This window comes from Triturus cristatus, chromosome 6 (assembly GCF_964204655.1).
Source record: "Triturus cristatus chromosome 6, aTriCri1.1, whole genome shotgun sequence".
Taxonomy (NCBI): domain Eukaryota; kingdom Metazoa; phylum Chordata; class Amphibia; order Caudata; family Salamandridae; genus Triturus; species Triturus cristatus.
This window is the reverse complement of record NC_140589.1, coordinates 1,238,583,420-1,238,596,979: the sequence shown is the minus strand read 5'-3', so window position 1 is coordinate 1,238,596,979 and position 13,560 is coordinate 1,238,583,420. Positions and strand designations below refer to the sequence as shown.

The 13,560-nt window shown below is 40.6% G+C and overlaps 1 protein-coding gene across 2 annotated transcripts in view; it reads left to right on the top strand.

Annotated features, from left to right (window-relative positions):
• Window positions 1-13,560, top strand: part of RGS7 (regulator of G protein signaling 7) — a 1,943,194-nt gene that overhangs the window by 252,402 nt on the left and 1,677,232 nt on the right. The gene's annotated exons all lie outside the window — the stretch shown is intronic.

Below are 13,560 nucleotides of genomic sequence, written 5' to 3'. Positions count from 1 at the left end.
CTTTTAACAACATTATATTTTAGACAAAAGAAGGAATTAATGCGTTTTAATACCCTCTGGTTATATTTTCGAGGTGCATCAAATTACACTAAGCCATTTGGCTAAGATGCTGTCGTCAGGGACTGCCCACGATGGACAGACAAACGATTTGATTTGGCAAAGTATGGGGGAAAGTAAAAAAAGAATTGATTACTTCTGATTTTTTTTTAATACCAAACATCCTTAATGAAGGCCTGGCTGCTGCCTGCGCAGAGAAAGACCAAGGAAGTGTGTACAATGCATGATATGGGCCAAAGTGCACAACATGTAGCTAGCTTCCTGTTCAATTGGCATGTTAAATCGGGCAATTCTCGGGACGCGGTGGCGGGACACGGTTATAGGCTAAATTGCTGATCTACCTATTCACCAAATTTAAGGTGATTTTTCTGTCCGTGCTCTCGGCATCTTCGAGGCACTTTCTCCCCGCATTACCAGCTCATTCCCACTGGAATTTCAGTAGGAATTTTTTAATCCTAACCAAGGGCAGGGTACACCTTAGCGTGTGTATACCACCCTGGTTAGCACCATCACCTTCGGTCCTGAAGAAAACCTAGAGATTTTTTCCACCAGGGTTGAAACATGTAGACCAATTATATATATATGACCAACTACATATATATTTTTTTCCCTCACTTCACACTTTATTGTTAGATACCACGGGTCAATTTAACCCTATATGGCATCCCCATTTTTTCTTTTAACATTGATCAGGTGCTCTATGATTAAATAATTTTTTTACAGAGTTAAAAAAACTTGACCAATTTTTAAAATCACTACTAGCACTTGCACACACAAAAAACACCAGCTCCACTGTAATCAGGTGTCGCAGCACACCCAGATGGCACTCGGCCTCTGGGTGGGACCCCGATGATGAAGCATGTCACCAACTAGGTTGGTGAGTGAGGGGTCTTCAACCAAAATAAAGGATTGTCCCTTTCAGTACACCTCTCATTAGCTTGGAGATATTATTTGACCTCAGAGGGCGCGCTCCTTCTTTTGTTTGCCAAACATTTGTTCAAGGGGAATAGGAGTACCCCCTACACAAAAAAACCCTTTCTCTCCCATTGTTTTTCACAATGTTAAATCGACTTCCATCTTGAATGATGGTTGGGATAGAAACTCGGTCGTACAACCTGAGTCTCTTTCATAACAGCTCGCCTCCCCCTCCCCCCACATATTATTCACTTCAGAGAGGCTAAATGCCGCCAAAGACGCCCTGTCAGTGGAAATGAGTCGGAGTAACTCTGGAGCCAGTCAAGAGCCGTTCTGGCATCGATTAAGGCCTAAGGAAAGGAAGTCAGCTATTTTCCGACAGCGCTCGTGAGCGAGGTCCCTTGGCGTTTTGCTTTGCTTATGAAATTTAATGAGCGGTAATGAACACTGATGTGCGTACACATGCAGTGTTGTGTGTTTGTGTCACTTGAAAAGGAAATTACAGTAGCTAACAGGCTGTCCAGGGCTGCAGCGAAGCACGCTGGTGGCATAGATTAAAACAAAGCAAGAATTATATTTCATTGGCTACTTATCTTGGCCATGGCACGTTTCCCTTTGTTAACTATCAGCAAGCATGCTACTGTGACAAAGGTGTCATTTTTGATAGATTTTGCTAATAAACAGCTCTCTAAAAATATTTGGTTCATATGGTGGACTTCTTAAAGGGCCTGCTTGGATATTCATGAGTCAGCAGGCCTAGGACTGCCAATACTTGAGTTTTTCTATTGGTGTGCTATTAGAGTGCAGTAATATCGCATTGCGGCCTGCACGCCACGCCTAGAGGGTGCCATTTTTAGCTCCCTCCCCTCCAAATGACGAATTTGACTGTCTACGTTCTGAAGCAAAGAGTGGGTAATTTTTTTCTACATCTGGATAGACCATCCTACCATGGCTTACATTTTTATCTCTGTACAAATCTTCTTTAAGAGCTCTGTATTAGGGTGAACACCTGGCATGGATGCAGGTTCTGTGCAGTGACTGCACAAGAGTATAAACACAAGGTCATAATGCAAGACAAACGTTTAGCACAAAAGGTAGTTTTACAGAAGTATCTGAGAACGTCACGCAATAATTAGGATGTTGGGCGGATCGCCATAGACAGGCCATCGATGACGGTCCACCCAACAGTTAGGATAGCGGTTCGACCACTGCATTACGATGCGGTCAGTTGGACTGCAGTGGTCGGAGGGACAGATCGAAAGCTCTGATAGGCTCATGGAGCCCGTCGGGGCCTCGGTCGGGCCGTAATCCCTACATTGGAGGCGATGCCTGTGCAGGCACCGCTGTAGTTATTACGATGTCCCTTAGAAAGGCTGTCAAAAAGAGACTTTGAGGGCCCCTACCTGGGCCCCCATAGGCCTCTGCAATGTGGCCTGGGGGCACATGTGGTGCCCCCCCAAACATCCATGTACCGTGTGCCAGGCACCACATGGTACCTGGCAGACGGTGCATGGATGTTCAAAAACATCCCTTTTTCTATTGCAGCTTGTGCTGTGGCCTTTTTCCGGGCCGCATCACAAGCCACAAAGGAAAAAGGCATGTTTACGACTGCCTGCACAACGGTCGTATCCAAATTAGGCTGTCGGGACCGCCGACTCCATGTTGGAGGGTCTCAAGCCCGAAACGATGGAGGTTGGTCATTCATCTGCCCATCATCGTAATGAGGCCCACTATAAACGTACAGAAATAGGCATCCAAGATAAACACAAGTGAAAATAGGTTTATGTTGTGGCCTATATCGCAACAGTGAGCAAACATTCCCATGTATCTGGACTTATTTAAGGATTAAAAAATAGTCAAACATATTCCGTAAGCAGTATTTGACAACAAACATAAGGGACAGTTTAATGCATATTAATTAAAAGAGCCTCTTGTAGTTGTACAGAGGGAAGCATACCCAACCTTAAAAAGCACTCTTACATTTCCAATGTTGGCTATAGACATGGCCACTAGAATTATGGAACTCTTTGGCCTCGTCGTTTTCGCATAGTCATAGATTTGTTGCATCAACCACATAATCCATCATATGCTGCATAATGTGCAGATGAAAACAAAATTGTACCTCACATGGATCAAAAGCTGCTAAAAATGTGGAAACATATATCCCCACCCAGTAGAAAACCCTTTACAAAGGTTTAATGGCCGTCTTTCAGTTGCTTATTGCTTTATTTGGTTGTTAAACTGCTACTAATAAAGTAAAATGTTTACCCATATATGGCTACTATGTGTAATAATGAAGAAATAAGTAATGCTGTCACAAAATACATCCCATTAAACCACGTAAATTGCTTTTTCTTGCTGAATAATCGAGTCAATCTGCTACATAATATGGCCCACCCCTGCCGCACAATTCCAGTGGCCCTAACTATAGGCAACAGAACTGCTTTCAGGGATGTATAAGCTACTATAGCACCCCTGTGGCTTGTATCAGGTGCAGATAACCATGAACCAGACAAATAAAGTTCAGTGAGTCATATGGAGTGTTTTCAATTTTTTTCAAATTCATTTACTAATAGGATCAAATCATGAGCATATGTAAATTGGTGTGTTAAGGCATGTTTAAGCGGAGAGACGTAGTTAAAATACTGGGCTTTTACTACAGTCTATAGTTATTATTTAATATTTTTCTCAAACACCCTTAGAACGCATGAATGTTGTGTGTCAACACGGGTTGCATGTGTTTTTTCAGGATAAAACACAGGTGGCTAAAGTGCTGCCATAATTTACTGTTCATCTGGCCTTTGTTTCAGAATCCCAGGCTGGGCACTTGGAAACTGATGTTATCCATGATTTTGAACAGGGACACAGCTATCCTCCCTGTAAATACGTTTTTAACCTGATTGTGAAGTTGACCCATGACTGCATTGCCCACAGTACATAAAAATACCCCCAAAAAATAACAATGTAAAATAAAACAACCTTATTGAATGGTATTGGTTGCAATATTAAATATTTGAAAGCATGGAACCTCGTCCAATACCTCTGATGTACAGGATGCAAACTAGCCCTGGCAAACTATTTTCTCCCTCTTGTGAGCATTCTTTTCTCGTTCTTGTGTGCTCTCTTTTCTCCTGGTTGTACGCCACAAGTCTATTCACTGCAAACAGTTCTCTGCTCTCTTAGCTTTGGAAAGAGCAGTGCATAACTTTTCGGATGGTGAGGAACTCAAAAGACCTCTTTTATCATTTAAGTATTTGATGTTTCTTCACTTAAAAGTCAGTTATGAGTATATTGGTAGGTAGGTGGCTAATAATAGTGATACAGCTATTATTACTTTGGTAGTCTACTCCTTTGTTATTTACAAAGAGTCTGTCTTTGAATTGTAGCATTCTGTACATTTCCATGGTTTGTTTGTTATTTTAGGTTTGTTTTGTTTTAGTGGCTGCTCTTCCTTAGCTGTGAGCAGCGATATTCTTTTTGGAGAGCTTTTATGAATTTATAGAGAATGGGTTGGGTTCTTCCTAGTGTGGCTTGGAAGACATTGTGACATCTTTCCATTAAGTTGTTGGATTTAGCTAGGCCTGGGCAGAATTTCTATTATGCCAGAATAATCAGAGTAATTTGGGTAATATTGTGTTACTCCTTGATGTGGAAATTCCCAATTATTATGCCATTACTGCTGCTTGCATGATTTAGGGCCTGATTATGAGTTTTGTGGTACAACCACCCAAAGACCGCGGCCTCCAGGACACCGCAGTGCCTGCGGTCTTGCTACAGTTGTATTACAAGTTGACCGCAGTGTTTGTGGTGTCGCTGTGGCAGACTTGCATCGGTATTGAGTGCTTTTCCACATGTTTTGATGCATGTGTGAGTATTTTGACTGCATATGTGTCGAATGCACACATATGCATGATACATGTGGAAAAATACTACCTACCCATTGCCGGAGTCTGACCCATACGTGGAAAGTCCTGGCAGTGGGTATATGGTAAAAAAAGGACTTGCCTGTAGATCTCCGCAGACAGGCTCCTATTCTTTGGGGTGAAGATGCTGCTTATGAAGGGGTACCTGGAGAAATGGATCCACGTCAACTGCTGCTTTAAAGAACAGGAAAGGGGTGAGCATGCACCCAAATCCTTTGTTTCCCGCTGACCTTTACCGCGGTCAGCATGTGGAGAAGTCAACTCATAATACTGACAGCGTTGTAGCTCCTCTGTACCACCCTATGGCATCTGCTTTCCCCAACTGGGACCTACGAGGCAGAGCTACAGGTAAGTGTGATTTTTTTCTTCAATATAATGTTTAGTTCATGCAAGTATGGTTGAATATTAGGAATTAGTATTGTGAAGGGATGTGTGTGCGCGCATGTGTGAATGCATGGTTGTGAGTGTGTATGTGGGATGTGTCCGTCCAGTCTGCCCCCTCCCTCCTATAATTACTAGCTGCCACTGCTTAAATCACCTCTCATTCTTTGAAAACATATCCATAAATCAAAACAATTCCTAAGCCTTGTGTCACTGGCTCAATGATTGGGGCCCATTGTTCTTAAGGAGTGAGTGCTGTATCAGGAAAATCAGTTATTAGTAGAGCAAGAAATGTATTATTTTCCATGAAAGAAGGATCAAACAATCTTCATCCTAATGTCCTGTATATTAAACTGCTATTGCTATGCTTTATTAGGCACAGTACATGACAGATCTGTTCATGTACAAACTGAAGAAATGTGCCTGTATTCTGCAGGTCACATGTAGAACCCTGGCAGGGCTGGTTCTGTTTTTCATCTGTCCAAGTTGAGAGGTGCTCACTAAATATAATAGTAAACTTAGGGGCCTATGCATCAACAATGCCATTTGCGATTCCTTATTAGCGAAAAATAAGGAATCGCTAATAAGGAATAGCAAAAGGCTATGCATGTAGGAATCGCTATTCAAATAGCGATTCCTTAATATTCCTTATTACCGAATCGGTAATACCGAATCGGTAATAAGGAATACCTACCCATTCATTCCTATGGGCTTGGAGGCCCATAGGAATGAATGTAAAGCCAGTCTGTATTAGCGATTCGGTATTACCGAATCGCTAATAGCGGGAGCACTTACAAGGGTGCCAGGGTGTCAAAAGGACACCCTGTTGCACCCCTGAAAATGATATGTGCACATATGTTGCACACACACATGCTCTAAGGGCATGTGTGTGCGCAACATGAAACTTTGAAAAATGCACAAAAGTGCATTTTTCAACGTTTTTGCAAATTACCATGCAGTTCATCTTCATGGTAATTTGCTCCCCCTATTAGCGAAATCGCTAATTTTTTAACTTTGATGCATTGCATTTAAGGAATCTCACTTTGGGATTCCTTAAATGCAATCGCGATTTAAGGAATCGGTATTTAAGGAATCCCTATTTAAAGAATCGCTATTTAAGGATTCCTTAAATAGCGATTTCTACTTTTGGGTTGATGCATTGGGATTGGGTATTTTTTACTTAATACCGGGAGCTATTACCGAATCGGTATTTTACCGACTGGATTTTGGGTTGATGCATGAGGCTGTTAGTATTTTGTTTAATTAATTGCATGACATTTTGATGTGGCCAGAATTTCTGTGCATCACTCTTTTGGAAAGGCCCATGAAACATTTAATCAAAGTTTGTATTGTCATCTTCTTCACTATTTAATCTGTGAGCAAAAGGATCTCTATGTAACACATGAGAAAGTAAACTTTAGGCTGCGAGAACGTGGTGAATAATATATTTGAAAGGGCCAATACAGTGGCAACATTTTGCAGATTATAAATAACACTGCTACACTGTACAGTGAGGTAAGGAAGGGGGTGCCTCAATTTAAATCAGTGAAAGCAGAGACTAATATCTGTTTATTTAGGATTCCTGAATAGCTCCGTGAAGGACATCCCTAGGTAGTTAGAAATATGTTGTTTCAAAAACATTTGGCATTTATAAGAGGGAGGGGTGGGGCAGAGGGATGAAACAGACAGACCTGAAGCATGGCAGTCAAAGAAATGGGCGATTAAGAGACAGACAAGTGGGGAGGGGTAGATGGAGACGTAGTGATAATGTGAAAGAGGGTAAAAAGAAGGAGTAGAGGAGAGGCAGTGGGTGTGTAGGGAGAGATGAAAGAAATATTGAACAAGGCAGAAGGCGTGAGCTGGTGTGGGTTGGAGGAAGCCAACAGAGGTCGAAGTTGAGAGCATCATTTGGATATGACTCACCTATGTTTTTTTCATTTGATAAATAAACCAGTGCCCATACGTTTTGTAAAAATCAACTGCTTCTGATGAGTTTGGGCCATGATGAGGTGCTAGGAGCAGAATGAGCAGCCCACCAGAACATGAAGTGAGAGGAGAGACTGACAGATAAAGAAGAAACAAACTTTCTATCCAGTGGCTGCTCCTGGAAAAAATATAAATGTGTGCTATTCATTAGTGAGCAAATCGAAAGGCTAGTTGGAAGCCACTAAACATTTATTTAATAGAGTAATATAAAGCTTGAAAAGGTGACAAAGGTTAAAGCCCTGATTCTGAGTTTGTCAAAATCTAGGTACTTTTCTCTCTCCAGATAAATAATTATGCTTCGGGGTATGTTATTTATTAGGTGTGACAAATAGCGCCTATTACAAGTTTCTGGGAAGTAACCTGTGGTATCATAGGTACTATACACTTTTCCCCTGCTAAATCTCAGCAGGTTTGTCCTGCTGAAATTTAATGAAGGGTGAGATATTTAACACACCCTGTAATTACAGGATGTGGTAAATAATACCTTCAAACTCTTAATTACAACCCCTTCACAGACATGGGTTTAAGCAGGGGTCGTAAAACAATGGCCCACTCGTAATCAGGGCCTTATTCTTTTTGCAATGTAATGTAATGTGTTAGACCTGACATCCTCAGAATGGTCTTCCCTCAAACCTTTTGCTTTTTAGCCCTCCTGTAATCAGATTGTTTTTTTAGTGTTGGCATTAGGACTCTGTGCACTTTACCAGAGCTAACCAATGCTAAAGTACTTGTGCTCTCTCCCTAAAAGCTGATAAAATTGGCCTACACCTCATTGACACATTTAATGTACTTATATGTTTTGAGTAAAGTGGTATACCATATACCCAGGGCCTGCAAATACATGCTACTAGTGTGTTTGCAGCACTCATTGTGCCACCCACTTTAGTAGCTCACTAAAACACGTCAAAGGCCTGCCATTGCATCCTGCCAGTAGTTTTTAACTGCCAATTTGACCTTCCAGTATAACCCCCTTGCGAAGTCCAAAACTCCCTTTTTATTACATGTAAGTCACCTCTAATGTAGGCTCTAACAGCTCATATGGCAGGGTGCATTGTGATTAAAAATGTGTACATGTATTTAAGTTTTACATGTCTTGCTAGTAAAAAACTCACAAATGTGTTTTTCACTACTATGAGGCCTACCTCTCTTGTAGGATATCATTGGGTTAGCTTATTACATTATTAAGTACTAACTTTTGATTGGGAAGCAGGTAGAAAAGTCAAGTTTGGTGTCTGAGGAATTGTCATTTAAAAACCTCTTTAATGGTAAAGATATATTTTAAATCATAATTCTAAAAATTTCACATTAGAAAAGTTTGCATTTTCTTGTCCCAACCATTTGGTGCCTGCAGCATGTTCCTGGGTCACATAAGTACGTATAGCTGGCAGTTGGCCTTTGTGTAGTTCACACAGAGAGCATCACAATAGACACTTTCGGTGTTGGCAGGGTGGGCCATCTCTCATTTGATTGGGGGTGCGAAGCTGTCACCTACTACACTTGCACTTCAAAAGTAATGCTTCAGGTCACACACAAAGGACTTCACACTAGCTTATTGTGCCCCCAGACAGAGTGTTACCAGGGCAGGGAGGCAAGAAATCCCAACACCTCTGTAGGAGGAAACTCCAGAAGCTTCTCATACAACAAATTGGTTACCAGGTATAAATTTTGGACCCCCAGACCTACTCTTCAGATCACTTCTGGACCTGAGGAAGACTGGTTTGCTGCAAGAAGAACTGCTCTGCTGCCCTGCTGCCTGAGTACGAAGGACTGGACATGCACCTTGAACCCAGAACCATCACAGTGACTCCTAGGGCTTATTGGCTGGCCTCCTGATCAGAGAATCCCGCATCTGGACTCTGCCTGCTGTGAGTCCTGACCCCCAAGTGGTGCCTCATCAGTCCTGGACTCTTGGAAGCTTGGATAAAGTTACTCTGCCAGCCCAGATTTGTTCCCCTTCATAACCGATGCAGCATGACGCAACCTGAAGCAGCTCTACCAGCTTCTCATCAGAACTGACGCAGCATGAAGCAACTCGATTTCTCACAGTGTGAATGAGGTGTGAACTTGCTTCCAGAATCAAAACATTAGGCTGACTAAATGAACAGAGATGAACTCTCTCAACCTGACTGAAAATGCAAGGGGTCCTGGAAGGATCCTTTTTGGCATTAGAGTATCAGGTCCTGCTTGAACGTCCCATCCTGCTTGACAGGTCTGCTAGGGCATTTCACATGGCACTTGAGACGCACTTCAAAGAGCCCTCTACTGCCACAGACAAATGTTAGCTGACACTTGGGCTGGACCCTTCTGTTGTCTCCAACATTTCATTGTTTTGGGGTTTCCAGTGATTTGTTCAACACAACTTGGTGACAAGACAGGGAGCTAGACTTGTGGTTTTATGATCAGAGTCTTTCTGAGTTCTTGTTGTTGTTGTTCCGTTATTGGAAGAGTATGGACAGATGAAGGGCTACATCATGTAAAAGTAAACAGAAAAACAGACTTGGAATCTGAGAGAGCAGTTTACTGTTGCTTCATTCAGTGAGGTGCATGCTATAGAGTGTCAAAAATGATCTGCAATTTCTTTTCAGTGATTTGCAACTGTTAGTGTATACTGTGCAAATTGTTAACAGCCTGGGCAAGTTTTCCTCAGCGATTTCAGGATCGAGATGAACCACCTCTTGAGTTGAACTTGTAGTTGAGATTGTTCAAAGCATATTTAGATGTATTGATACACAAAAGTTTAGATCAGAGGGGAAAAAGAGCTTAATGTAATTTTACTTGGGTGTAGAGTGACAGAATGTTTTTGAACATTTACCTGAGTCAAAATCCTCTGAAGGGGAAGATCTTGATGAATTTGATAGGGCTGTTGCTCAATCAGATAAGTATTTTTTGAAAACTGATAAAATAGTTGTGAACAGGTATGAATTTTTCACGAGCATTTAAAAACCTAATGAGAGCATTGTTATATATGTAACAGCATTGAAAATGTTGGCAGATATGTGTGAATTTGAGAATTTCACCTCACAGTTAATTAGAGATTAGCTAGTTGTGTGATTTTGTTCAAAGAAAATTCAAGAACGGCTGTTGACATGTAATATGTCTTCCTTGGATAAAACAATTGACATTGCTAAAAGTATTGAAGGGTTGTGTGAGGATGCTAAACAACTAGAGAAGTCTTTGGTCAAGAAGACAATTTCGGGGGCCATAGTTAATAAGTCTATTACTGATATTACCCCAGATAGTAAGAAATGGAATTCAATTAATGTTAACGAGTCAAATGTTTCATTTAGACAGTCACAGAAGATCAGTTGCTTTAGATGTGGGTCATTGGCACATGTTTCTTGTTTAAAGAACTGTCCTGGTTTAGGACAACAGTTTAGAAATAGTGGTAAAGTTGGCCATTACTTCAGAGCATGTAGAGGTGGAAAGAGTAACACTGTTAGTTTTGTGCTTAGTGAAGAGTGTGAAGATAATGAATATATGTGTATTGAGAGTAGAGAGGTACTCTTGGGTGTGAGAAGTGATGGCATGGATGAGGAAAAATACTGTGCTGATCCATATATTGAAGTTCTAATTGAAAAGAAAATGAAATTAGACTTCTATGGTACATGGGTGATTGTACCGCTATTGTGTCACAGATGAAGTTTACCCAGTTCTGGCCTGGCAACATGTTGTTTCCTTCTACTGTATTAACTTTGACGTTTGAAGGGAGCAAAGTGGATTTAATTCGGTATTTTTTAGGCAACTATTGAAGTCTTGTGTGAGTCCATCAAGGGGAAGGTTTATGTGCTAAAAAAGTATCAGTGTTATTAGGTGGGCACATCAATCAGAATTTAAGGTAAGTCCTGGTTTTGACACACCAATTACGATTTGAAAGAAGTGGAGTAAGTACGGTTTGATTTGGAGGAAAACTTTGATAAGGTTTTTCAGGACAGATTAGATAAGATTTCGAATTTTATATATACTATAAAACAAATCTACATTTTCTACCTGTGAAACATAAGTTGTGTAATATTCCCCTCAGTGTAAGAAAGTATTTATCTATTATGTTGGAAGGTATTTGTGTTTAAAGAGTCATTGAAAGTGTAGAGGCATGTTTGTGGTTGTCAGCAATTGTTTTAGCAAGGAAAAAGTCAGGTGACATCCCAATGTGTGTGGATTTGGGAAATTCAAATAAGGCTATCTGGATGGACAACTTTCCTCTGCTCAGTATTGACGATTTAATAATGAAGTTTGGCCATTCCACTCGTTCACAAATTTGTATTTGAGGGTGGTATATCATCAAGTGGAGCTTGATATTGATTCTCTTCATCTTACTGCCTGCATTATACTAGAAGGAGTTTTTCAGTTTTGTAGGATGCCGTTTGACCTGCCATCGGATGCAGAGGTATTTCAGAGGCGTATGTCTGACATATTTTTTGACCACTCTCACGTTGTGACTTATCAAGACAATAGTTTGTTGTTTTCCAGTAAGGAACATGATCAGGTGTTGAATGAGGTTCTGGATGTACTAGAAAAGAGGGGGGTTAACTCTCAGGAAATATACATTTATCTTCAAGTAAAGGAAATGGAGTATCTTGATTATGCCTTCCCCTAGACAAGCAGTGAAACCTAAACCTAGTTTGGTCAAGAGTATTGTTGAAGCTCCAGTTTCTAAGAACAAGGAGCAGTTGTTATCTTAGTTAGAACTTAATTTTACACAAAATTCCTGAAGATCTTTGCAAATTTGACTTAGTGTTTCAGGTCACTTCTGAAGAAGGGTGCTGAGTTTGTGTGGTCCAAGGAATGTGAAAGTGTATTTCAAAGTATTAAGAAAGAAATTGCGAAGGCACCTATGTTGCAGCCATATGTAGACGGGAAAAACTCATTGTTACGGCAGAGACATTTGATTATAGTTTGGGCGCTGTATTATCTCAGTCAGATGGCAGGTGTGAGATGAGTACGATTGGTTTTACATAAATATCCTTATTCCATGCAGAACGGAAATATTTGGTGATGCAAAAAGAATGTTGGCTTGTGTGTTGAGTGTAAAGAAATTTAGGCTGTATATATGGGGTAGACGGCTTGTTTTAAAAAACTGATCATTGTCCTTTAGTTGACATCTTATCTGGAAAGAAGCTGAAATGTTCCAAGACTCGGATTGCTTGATTGTCAGCTAAGCTGTAGGAATGTGTTGTGACATATATTCGAGATATAGGTGTATGTGAGAAAGAGGAGGATTAGGCAATCAATGAAGACTGAATTTCTGAGTGAAGTTTTGCCTCTGGTAAAGATGGGCTGGTCGAAGGAAAATAATTATTCTGCTCAGTTGCAGATGTTTTGTGAAGCATCAGATGAATTAGCTATTGAAGGTGAAACATTAGTACACGGTGGCAAGTTGATTCCTCCTCAATGTTTTAGTCAAAAGATAATTGAACTTGCTTATTCAGGGCATTTGAAATCAGCATTGACAAAAAGGGATTTTTGGTGGTCAAGTAAGGATGGACACATGATTATTTTGTAAAGGAAGTGTGTGAAGTATAGTGTGTTTTGATAACTGAAGGTACAACAGAGATTGTAATGCAATGTCCAAGCAGGGTTTGGCAGCGAGTAGGGGTGGAGGTTTTTGGAACCATGCCTTATTTGCCAATTCATATGAGATATTTCATTGTTCTAATTGATCATCTCTTGAGGTGGGCTGAGGCGGAACCGATTAATAAGCCTACCAATAAAAGTGTGATCAACTGTTTTCAGAAGGTGTTTATCAGGGAAGGATTTTAGGTGAGATTATGAAAGGTAATGCGGTCCAGTTTATTGCTTTTGACATGGTTTCTTTTGTGGGTAAGTGTTCTATTAAACATAAAAGGACACTGCTGTATCATCCACAGGGCAATGGACAAGTTGAACGATTTAATAAAATCTTAGTTGAGTGTATTCAATCTGCTACAGGAGTAACATTGATGTCTGTAAGGCAATCAATGATTTAGTATGGTAATATCATACCACACCATATGGTGTTACAGGAAAATCTCAATTTGAGTTGATGATAGGAAGGAAAGCATCTACAGAGTTGTGTCTTTTTGGGATGAATGAGCCGGGTCCAAAAGAAGGAGGTCTGTGTGAGTTAACTCTAATATGGTCAATAGGAGTAAAATGGATACCAAAAAGTGCATATTGAAAATTGGGGATTGGGTGTGGGATCCTGTTATGGTTAGTATGTTTTTTCAAAATTCAGAGAACATGTGCAAATCTGTGAAGAATTGATAAATTCTGTAAAAGTTATCAGATGGTAACTACAGGCATAGATCTCATGTATCTTTGG